We start from the raw sequence: 10,941 nt of genomic DNA, 5'->3' as shown, positions 1-10,941 counted from the left end.
AAGTCTCAAGTTCCCAAAATGAAGAAGTGCTTGCACAAGAGCTTAAGCTGGTCACTGTCAGGTCACTGTCCTGTTTTTCTTCTCTTCTTGCTTCTTAATCTTTAGAGAATTAGACGCTGATGTTTCGTAAAACCGTTGAGGGAGGAAAGGTGAAAGGTCAAGATGTGTTTAACACCACAAAGAGTCGCGAACTACACAAAACCTCCCATGCTGACTGTACACACACACAAACACACACACACACACACACATCCTTAACATGCATTTAGTATATATACATAGATTCCCTCTGCAATTAAGAGATGAGAGAAAGAGAGAGAGAACTTATAGCTCCCTAGTTCCTACTTCCATCCTGAGATCATGTAAGTGTGTGTGTGTGTGTGTGTGCGTGTGTGTGTGTTTCCTCCTACTTCCCCAAAACATAATAGATGGACTAACTATGCTTAATTGCACCCGAGTATGAATATGTGTGTGTGTGTGTGTGTGTGTGAGAGAGAGAGAGAGAGAGAGAGAGAGAGACACTTAGATTTCATTCAACTTCCACATCCTTCACACAGCCCAGCACCGATCACGCAGTGTGCTAAATAGCTAATCAAAACCTGATCCTAATGCTAACGCTACTGAGTCATCATTCAGAGCGAGATTTTTGCAGACATTAGCAGCCTGTAGCTGACATTAAGAAATTTTAGCAGACCAGACATTATCATGCTTTAGCAGATTGTCTCAGACTATAGCAGACATGATCAGATTGTCTCAGACTTAAGCAGACATTAGCAGAACTTTGCTGACATTAGAAGACTATAGCAGACGTTAACAGACTTAAGCAGACATTAACAAATTTTAGCAGACCAGACATTATCACTCTTTAGCAGACAGTAGCAGATTTTAGCAGACATTACCAGACTGTAGAAGACATTAACATACTTTAGCAGATTGTCTCAGACTATAGCAGACATGATCAGACATTAGAAGACTATAGCAGACGTTAACAGACTTAAGCAGACATTAGCAGACTATAGCAGACCTTTGCTGACATTAGAAGACTATAGCAGACGTTAACAGACTTAAGCAGACATTAGCAAACATTTGCAGTCTGTAGCTGACATTATCAGACTTAAGCAGACATTTGCAAACATTAGTGTATGGTATGTGTGTCAGTGTTAGTCAGGAATGTTCAGCGAGCATGACTGCACCGGGCCGGTGGGCTGAAGATGTGGACATGAAGCGAAGTCCACGCTTGGGGTCAAAGGGGGCAATAACAGTTTGGTTGCAGCAGCAGCAGCAAGTCGTTGTTAAAAGAAAAGGAGATCTGGTGGCAAATCTAGAATTTTGGGAGAAGGAGCTGATGTGATTGTCGCAGTTCTGTAGCGGTGACAGCAGACCAGAACTGGAGGTCTAAAGAATGTCCTACATCTCACCGGCGGCTGAATTTAGAGAGCTGGCCGTAAATAAATACGGAGGGTCAGAGGCATCGTTCAGACCCTTTATTGGGTAATCAATCAAACAAACAAACAAACAAACAAACAATAAATAAATAATTAGTGAAACTATGATAAATAAATCAATTAGAAATCTGTTATAAATAAAAAATATGAAAGAAAAAATAATCTACAGGAATAACTTCATCTACAGTAAATTAAAAATAAACTGATTGTTTAAAAAATAGAATACTATCCCCCCTGTTTTTTACCCTAATTTAGTCGTATCCAGTTCGCACCCATCACTAGGGGGCTCACACATTATGGCTACTACTACCAGTCAGGGAGGGCCGAAGTTTCCTCCGAACCATGTGACGCCAGCGACGTCTTTTTTTCGAAACTGCTCTCTCTCGCAGTGTTGGGGGTGGTGTGACACACTCGCAGGAGAACCATGATTGATGTGAGAGCGATAAGTGCCTCCCATCCCACCATGCTAAGAGAGCAAAGTGTTTACTTTGCTTCATTGCATTGCCCCCTTTTCCTCTAATTCCTTATCCTCCTCATCTCCATCCTCTTCTTCCTTATCCTCTGTTTCCTTACCTTTCTCCTCTTCCTCTTGCTTCTCCTCATCCTCCTCCTTCTCTTCCTTCTCTTCCTTCACTCTATTTTGGAGAAGAAATAAACTCAGGTCAGGGAGAAAAGTGCCATAAAACATGTAGGAGTCATTTACATAAAGACAGAATAAAGACGGGGTGAGAAGGGGTGCGTCTGGTGCGCCTGCGTAACGAGAGAAAGCGCAGGGTGAAAGGTGAGGCCTCAGTTAGAAGGCTTTCTGAAGTTAGAAGGCTTTCACTGTGGTGCGAGCCACATATTTATGACCATAATCATGGGGTTAAAAAGTTTGAGCTGGCCATTCCTTGGTCCTGAAACCTGACCCACCAGTCCCCAAAATGCTCCACAGCCATTCGGTCACCAAAACATAAAGCTGGAAAGCAGCCAACCTGGCAACCTTGGGTTAATAAACAATAAAAGCAGTAAAAGTCACACGCACCTGGGAATGTGTACATGCTGACCCCAGCGACCAGAAAAAAAAAGTGGACACAAGAGCCTCGTAAAGGACAAGAGAGCACGAGGGCTGGCAGGATGATGGAGTACGCATGATATAGGATTAAAAAAACACAATGAGAGCAAATAAAATCGAAATCTGCTTTTGGCAAAAACGAGACGCCATAGTTGGATGCATGTGATTTATTAGCCACTGGGTTAATCACCGAGCTCAAACGTTAATCACAACCGAGAAAACACACAAATATAATGCACATCAGGACTGGTGGTATATTTCTTGGGGCAGCAACGTAACTCACACGCGTCCATAAGGTTAGCTGCTGTATATCCCGGGGCACCTCATGCTCAGTTTACCTTCTGGTTATTTCTTTAAGTGACGTTCTCAAAGCTCGCCATGCCGGAGTCCTGGCTTCTGCTCCGCACACAACATACATACCCATTTAATACCTGGATAACTTCACCTCCGTTATTATAGACTTAAAGTTATAATGCAAAGAAAAACCTAGATGACCGTGACGCTCATGCTTAAGATTCCTCCCAAGTTGCCTCATTTGGGACGAACTTAAATCTATATTCATATTTCTGTAAAAAGCTGCATTGTGGCTAATTTTAAATGTGCTACATAAACAAAAATAAACTGAACGGCAGGGCATGAATTATAGGTACATCAAGCGCAAAGGTCAAAACCTTTGGTGATTAGCTGTAGGGTAGTTATTAATAACTTCAAAACACAATCCAGATGAGAATAGTCCTAGGAATGATATGACTCTAATGTACAAAAAAATGGAAAAAAACAAAACAACAACAACAACAACAAAGGAACAGAAATGAAAAAATGTGGGAAACTTGGGATCAAAGTAACAATTACAAAAAAAAAGAATACTCAAAATAAGAGTAGAATAAATTAACTGTGACAGAAGCAAAAACAGCTAAAACAGCTAATTAAAACTAATATTAGTCAGTGCAGATTTCTTAATTTTGTTTTGCATGTATTGGTTACTGTGAACAGTGATGATTAATGATTGGTTATTGGGAAATATGGCAATCACTGATTGGGTATTGGGAACAGTGGTGATTAGTTATTGGTTACAGTACACGGGCTAACGCAAGTGTTTAGGGGTAGCTCAGTGGTTAAGGCATTGGATTACGGTTCGGAAGATCCCAGGTTCAAACCCCATAACCACAAAGTTGCCACTGTTGGGCCCTTGAGCAAGGCCCTTAACCCTCAACTGCTCAGATGTATAATGTGATAAAAATGTAAGTTGCTTTGGATAAGAGTGTCTGCCAAATGCCTAAATGTAAATATAACATCTGCTCCAAAATCCATTAAATTAATAACACTGGAGCTGGGAATGAACAAGGTGAGGCAAAACTGCATGACAACATTATCCAAAATCTGCTTAAAATCCTGGAAATTTGTATAAAAACTAAAATAACAAAACTTCAGTATGTGTGATAAGAGCTCAATATGTCTGTAAGTCACTGAAGTCATTTCCACACACATACACATTAGAAGTTTTCCTTATTTGGACTAAAGAGAAAAGCCTCCAGGTCTGATTGAGTTGGGCACAGAGCACAGAGCTTTCGCACTCGACTGTGTTTAATGTGTTTTCAGACCTGAGCTCATGGCTGTTACTCTCTGCAAAAAATATTAACACCTCACAAATCTGATGACCTGTGAACACTTCCCTCTGAGGCTTTTCCCCGAGCCAAGCCCGGCGTGGACCATCCCGGGCTAACAGCTGACCTACAATAAATCTTTGTGAAGTTCTCTTTTGCTCTGTAGAACCGACCCGCACTGCTGCAGGGCTTACATAAACTATCCGAATATATAGCATGCTTTTCCAGAGTAAAGCCCTTGGTGCTTTTCAGAGGTCAGGACCGGGGCTGGTTCTGTTTTCAGAAGAAGACAAAACGTGACAACTTCAGCGGGCCTGTAATTGCACCCTGGTGACGTGGGGCTCGGATATTAATTAGACCTGGGAGTTTGTTGCCGAGTTCTTCTCCTGCTGTGTTTGGTTTGGCTCGTCGCCGGCGCGGTGCAGGTATCCCACCTGATTAATGAGCGCCTGCTCTCTACTCAGCACTTCCTGTAAGCGTTGGCTGAGAGCGCCTGTACCTGTCCGCTAGCATTTGCTTTTTTCACTTGATCTGTCTTGTTTTTTCTCTCTCACTCCTCTTGCTTTTAATTTCTACATTCCTCCTACTTCCCCTTTTTTTTTTTTTTTTACAATTGTGCCCAAAACAAATCAGTAGCCGAAATGTCTGCAAATAAAGAAAATACACTTAACAAAGTTAAATACTGTGTAAACAGTCTCTTATAAGATGTGCAATGGTAACCCGGTGGGACTGCCAAGTTAGGAATAAAGAACTTGGTGTGATGCTGTTATAGAAAATCAATCAATGACAAGCTGGTGTGATGAAACAGGGTTACTTTTCTCAGTAATTAGGTTGATTAATTTCCCATGTCTGGGTGGCCTGCGGGGTTTTATCCCTTTCATGCCTCAGCAATTGGATGTAAAAAGGGCTACAATTTTTATTTATTAAAGAACCCAAGAGATTAAAATTGGCAAAGATTGCGGAGGGGGAACGCAGCCATACTCTCGGTTCCCTATCAATCACAAAAACACTAACGAATCATGGGGACGTCAGTGAGTTTGTGTACTGTATGCGGATATGTTTACAGTATGTGGGTTACAGTATGTGGGTAAGACCTAACTGGCAGGTCCGGATTAAATTAGGGAAAAATCACATCACATTTCACTTTTTATACATTTCTAGTTACAGTAGTTGTTGTGGAATGTAAATGAAAAGCAAGTTAGCTCTTGCAGTTGAGTTACTCAGTACATCGCCCTAAAGACTGTTGGAACATTCTAACACTGTAGACTCCTCCCAGGAATCGAACCCAGGACCTGGAGGTGTAAAGTGACAGTGCTAACCACTAAGCCACTGTGCCGCCACTTTTCCTAAATATAATTACGCTATAATTAGATTTGAACTGTCGGTCCATTCATCTTATAGTGCTAATGTACTGTAGGGTTGCTGAAGGCCTGGAGCCCATCTCAGGGAATGTAAGGCACAAAGCGGGGGGACACACTGGATGGGGTACCAAAGCTACAACGGTGCATGCCATTGGACTCTGGAAGGAAACCTGGAGGAAACCCATCTAGAATAGGAAGAACATGTAGGATTCGAACCCGCAACCCTGAAGGTGAGAAGGTGCAAGTTATACTGTGCATTCACTCACTCACTCATCGTCTACGGGGGCAGGGCACATCCTGGATAGGGTTCTAATCCATCGCATACACACACACAATTTAGAACGTCAATCCGCATGTTTTTAGTCTGGGAGGAAACCAGAGTATCCAGAGGAAACCCACCAAGCATAGGGGGAACATACAAACTCCATGCACACAGACCCTGAGGGGGGAATCAAACCCGGATCCTGGAGGTGCAAGGCGACAGTGCTAACCACTACGCCACCACACCACCGTGCCCGGTGCCATTATACAGTGTCCTGCAAAAGTATTTATACCAAACTCCTTGAACTTTTCGTATTTTTGTCACATTGCAACCACAAATGTAAAATGTATTTTATGGGGATTTTATTTGGCATAAAGTGTCACATACTGTAATTGTGAAGTGGAAGAAAAATGATAAAAGTGGACTCTATTGACCAATTAGGTGATTTCTGAAGGCGATCGGTTCCACTGGATTTTAGTTAGGGGTATCAAAGTAAAAGAGGCTAAAGACATTTACCTCCGTGCCTTCTTTCCGATTAAAAAATCTGCCCCATTCGCCTCCATATGATAGTTCTTACTCGACTGAGCCAGCAAATAGAGGAAGTCCCGCCTCTAATCCTGTCACATAGAACTGAACGAAATATTGTAGAATAGATCGTTTAAAGATGGACTTTAAAATTGAGATCAAAGCTGACTGCATTTATATTTATATCATGCTATAACATGGGTCAGTAGAGATGGAGGGCCCTGATGCCGTAAACTAGAACATGAATCTGTTTCTGCTCCCAGTCCAGGAACTCCAAGCTTAGAAAACGAACCTTTTAACAAAGTCATAAATGTGACATGGGCCACAGATTGATGTCAAGAGCAAAGAAACAAGCCACGTGCACTAAAACAGAGCAGTTACTTCAGACACAGTAGGACTTGGCGGCCGCATCCGAGGGCAGATCTGCAGCCGATCTGGAGCTCAGATCTTCAGATCCTCCCTGCAATAAATCGCTTTTTAAAGTCCTCGTGTGATGCCTGCGGCTCCCTCGGAGATCAGTGCGAGACGCTGATTCAGAGCCGAGTCGCTGAGGGTGGTCACGTTCTGGGAATCATGGACGTATAAGGACAGGGATGATGCAAGCTCAAGGCGTGATGACAGGAAAATATCATCATCATCATCATCATCCGGGAAATGTGGTGATAATGTGGTATGATGAAAGAAAGAAAGAAAAAAAACAAAACAGGGGTGTTGCAATCCAGGGTTTTCACATTGCTAATAAAGTTATGATTGTATAATTATTAATGAACAATGATAGAAAAATCAAAATCAAGTGCATGCTGTTAAACTTTTTAATTGTTTTAATTAGTTTAATTTCTGGCACTTTCTTCCTATAGTTGCTAGTAACTCTTTTAGATCAATGGTTTCTGCAAGTTTCCTTTCAATGAAGAACATTAAAATTGAACAGGTCATTGTTTAAACATGGTGGCCTGCTGGTTTGCATTGTGGCGTCGCACCTCCAGGGTCGGGGGTTCGAGTCCTACTGCGGTGTTCCCTGCCTTGTGCCCAAAGTCTCCTGGGATAGGGTCCAGGCCCCCCACGGCCCTGTATACAGCATAAAGGTATAGAAGATGAATGAATATTTAAACAATGAAAAAATAAAGCTAAAAAATATTACTTTTGTAAGTGCAGACAATTTGTTTATTAAAGATGAAAATCAGTCTGTGAGAAAAAAAAAAAAATTTTGGAACCTTACTTATTTACACTATTGGGTGGCCCAGTGGCATCTCCAGGGTCAAGGGTTAGATTGGGTTTCCTCTGTGTACTCTGGTTTCCTCCCACATGCTAACTGTTGTTAGCTCTGTGCGGTTAATTGTGCCCTGAGATGTGTACCCCACCTTGTGCCCCTTGTCCCCTGAGATAGGCTCCAGGCCTCATAGGATAAGCACTATAGAGAATAAGTGAGTATGTTTATTTAAGCCGGACAGAGTATCATTTATATATTATCCTACATTTAAGCATTTGGCAGAAGTACATTTTTTCATCTCATTATACTGTACATCTGAGCAGTTGAGGGCCCCACAGTGGCAACTTGTTGGTGATGGGGTTTGAACCTGGAACCTTTCAAAGCGTAGTCCAAGTTTTACATGATATATGGGTTACAATAGATGAAGTTTTTGGTTTATAAATGATATGAACGTATAAACCTGCATGTCCATGTACAAACCCAATTGGCCAATCATACAGTATGTCAGCAGCATAAAAAGTTTTTCAGATACAGGTTAAGAGCTTTAATTAATTATCAGAACAAATATCAGAATTAGGCAACTGGTTAGGACTGGTTTGAGTTAGGACTGGTTTCATCTGTTTGGGGATCTCTGGTAAATGAGATAACCACACTTTGCAACCGTGATGAGCAGAAAAGCATTGCAATATATCGAATCTTGAGCTACATCTTAGGTGAGCTACAACAGCAGAAGGTCACGTCGGGTTCCACTCCTGTCAGCCACAGGACCACCCAAACTGGACAGCTCCAGACTGGAGAAACGTCATGTGGTGTGTACTGATTCTGATACGTTCATAAGCCTCGGCATGGGAGTTCTACTCTCTGCGTGTGTCTGAGAGATTGTGTGAGAGTGTGAATTATTCCACGGCCAGATGAGGTGAGCGAACCGCCACATGATAAATCTTAGGCTGTGTTTGAAGCCTTGGGAGACTGTGTTCAAGGTCCTGCTGTGGAAAACTCACAGCACTCCGCTTTCCACTCGCACCATTAGGCCAAGTGTGAGTTAACATTATTAACAGACTTCTTTTTTCCAAGGAAAAGTTCTGCAAAAAAAAATCCAGTTGGACCTCCGGGTGTTTATCATGCCACTGATTTTAGATCGCTCTTTCTCGACACCGCCACCACCCTTTACAATTCCTTCATGTGAAAGTGGGACTTTTGATTGCACAGTATAACAGGGTTAGTCTTGGTTCAAACACTTAGGGCTGTAGGTTACTGGGTATCTGATCATAAGGTCAGGGGTTGGTGCCCCAGCTCTGCCAAGTTGCTGCTGTTGAGCCCTTGGGCAAGACCCTTGATGGTTTGTCTGACCCCAGCTTCCTAACTGGGATATGCGAAATTTACAATTTCACCCTTTGAGATGTACTAAATCATTTTTTAAACACTAATACACTTAATTCCAGTGTTTCACTAGTGCTTGGACACCATCAAGGTAGAAAGTTTTCTCAGTACGTCGGCACCATGATCAGTCCATCTGCATCATGTCTGTAAAATGGCCTCCCAGGAACTCCTTTAATAGCCCAAACATGAGGAAATGGCTTGGAGAGCGGTCAGGACTGTCCGGAGGACGTGGCAATAACTCCTATCCGAGTTCCTGTAACATGGAAGTGATGTTGTTGAATAATTGTGTGTACAGTTCACATAGAAGGATGCCTCTCTTTTACAAGTTGGCAGGAAGGTATCCATCTATTTTTAAAGATCAGGCGTTCCACTCGCTGAACGTTCACGGGAACAACTTCAGTGGGCTGCCGGGATCATCATTCATGGATGTGCAGCCTTCTTTAAAACGTTTGCACCGTTTGAATGTTGCAATAAGAGTCTCATCACCGTACTGTGCTTGAAGTCTTCTGGAAATCTGCTTTTACGTCTTCATTCACCAGAAAGTCCCGGTTTGACTTGAACGCCAGAATTGTAAGATATATGGCACATTTTCCCCCTCATGCTGATACAGTCCAAACACAGATGGTCAGTTTTCAAAGCCCGGTAATTTCGAAACATCTACACTTGTTCAATCGAAAGACAGGATGGGCTCCCCTGCATCAGGCATCGTTTTCATTTTTCAAAGAACATTGAACGAGACAGAGCCAGGACGTGTCAACAGGAACCCAGGAATTAATGTGGCTCCTCACTCCTGTCTTTCTTCCCATCTTGGATGGTAAGTGGTTAGACTGGGAAATTGTCTGTTTTCTCAAAAAAAAAAGCAAAAGCACCACAGCGGTTTCATGCCAAAGCAGGGTTTATTTCTCAAAAGAAAAAAAAAAAAACATATGTCTACACGGTTAATGATATCAGAGTGGATGAAAATAAGAACCACATGACAGGCGGAGCACCTCATCTGACCGGGCCAGGAGTGGAGAGATGAAAAGCCACATGCTCAGACATCTTTAGGTTATTTCCTTTGACTGACTGCCATGTACCTCAATTGGCATACAATCAACTTTACACAAATGTTCCACTTACCTCAAATGCAATCAATCATCCAGGACATGTTTGATGTCGGAAGTTAATTTCGTACTGGAGCTACAGTACAAGGCTGATAGATGTAAAGGGGGTGTGCTGTAATAGGGAAATAATCCGGGGTGGTGTGATGAAGCCGAGTTACCACTCTCACCCCTGAGTGTATTTCGGTTGAAGTTATTCTGTCCTTTTTAAACATGAATATGACAATAACTTGTTTACAATTGTTTAACATTGATGCTGAACTAAAAAACAGCTAAAGTGTTATCAATTCACAATAGTTCAGAATGTAATAGGATTTAAATTATTATGTCTTAATACAGTACTTAATACTGAATTATACTTCTGCCTCAAGTCTACGCCATAGGTCTCACATAGCCCGACATGTACCTTCGTAAAAATAGACACTAAAATGATTCAAACTTCCCATTACTACACCAGTGCGTGACAAAGAGACTTAGCGTAGTGGCATAGAATCCCTACAGCTAACTAGTGGTTTGGCGGTGTAATTGCAGTGTGACACAAACACACCCACCATCCATCCATCTAGAACCCTTTGTAGTCCAACCAGGGACCATGGGGGCCAATGGTGACCATTGTATTTATTCCTTTTCTTACAACTGTCGGTCCGGACTGCCGGTGAACATTTATACACTACGAGCAATTTGGGAACTCCAATTAGACTAATCTGCATGTCTTTGGACTGTGGGAGGAAACCGGAGCGACTGGAGGAAACCCACCAAGCACCATGCAAACCCCATGCACACAGACTCGAATCGAAAACCAGACTCTGGGGATGCAAGGCGACAGAGCTGACCACTACGCCACCATGCTGCCTAACACACACATCCACACATGAGTTTAAATGCTCAGAACGCCGAAGCCCACTCATGCAAAACCATAAATCAGCCTTCAGGTACAGTATATCTCCTTGCTGTTAACACCATCCCACCGCATCCTCTAGTTTGATGGACAGATAAGATCCTC

The sequence above is a fragment of the Clarias gariepinus genome, chromosome 9, assembly GCF_024256425.1.
Source record: "Clarias gariepinus isolate MV-2021 ecotype Netherlands chromosome 9, CGAR_prim_01v2, whole genome shotgun sequence".
Lineage (NCBI taxonomy): Eukaryota > Metazoa > Chordata > Actinopteri > Siluriformes > Clariidae > Clarias > Clarias gariepinus.
Note: the sequence above shows the minus strand (reverse complement) of the source record.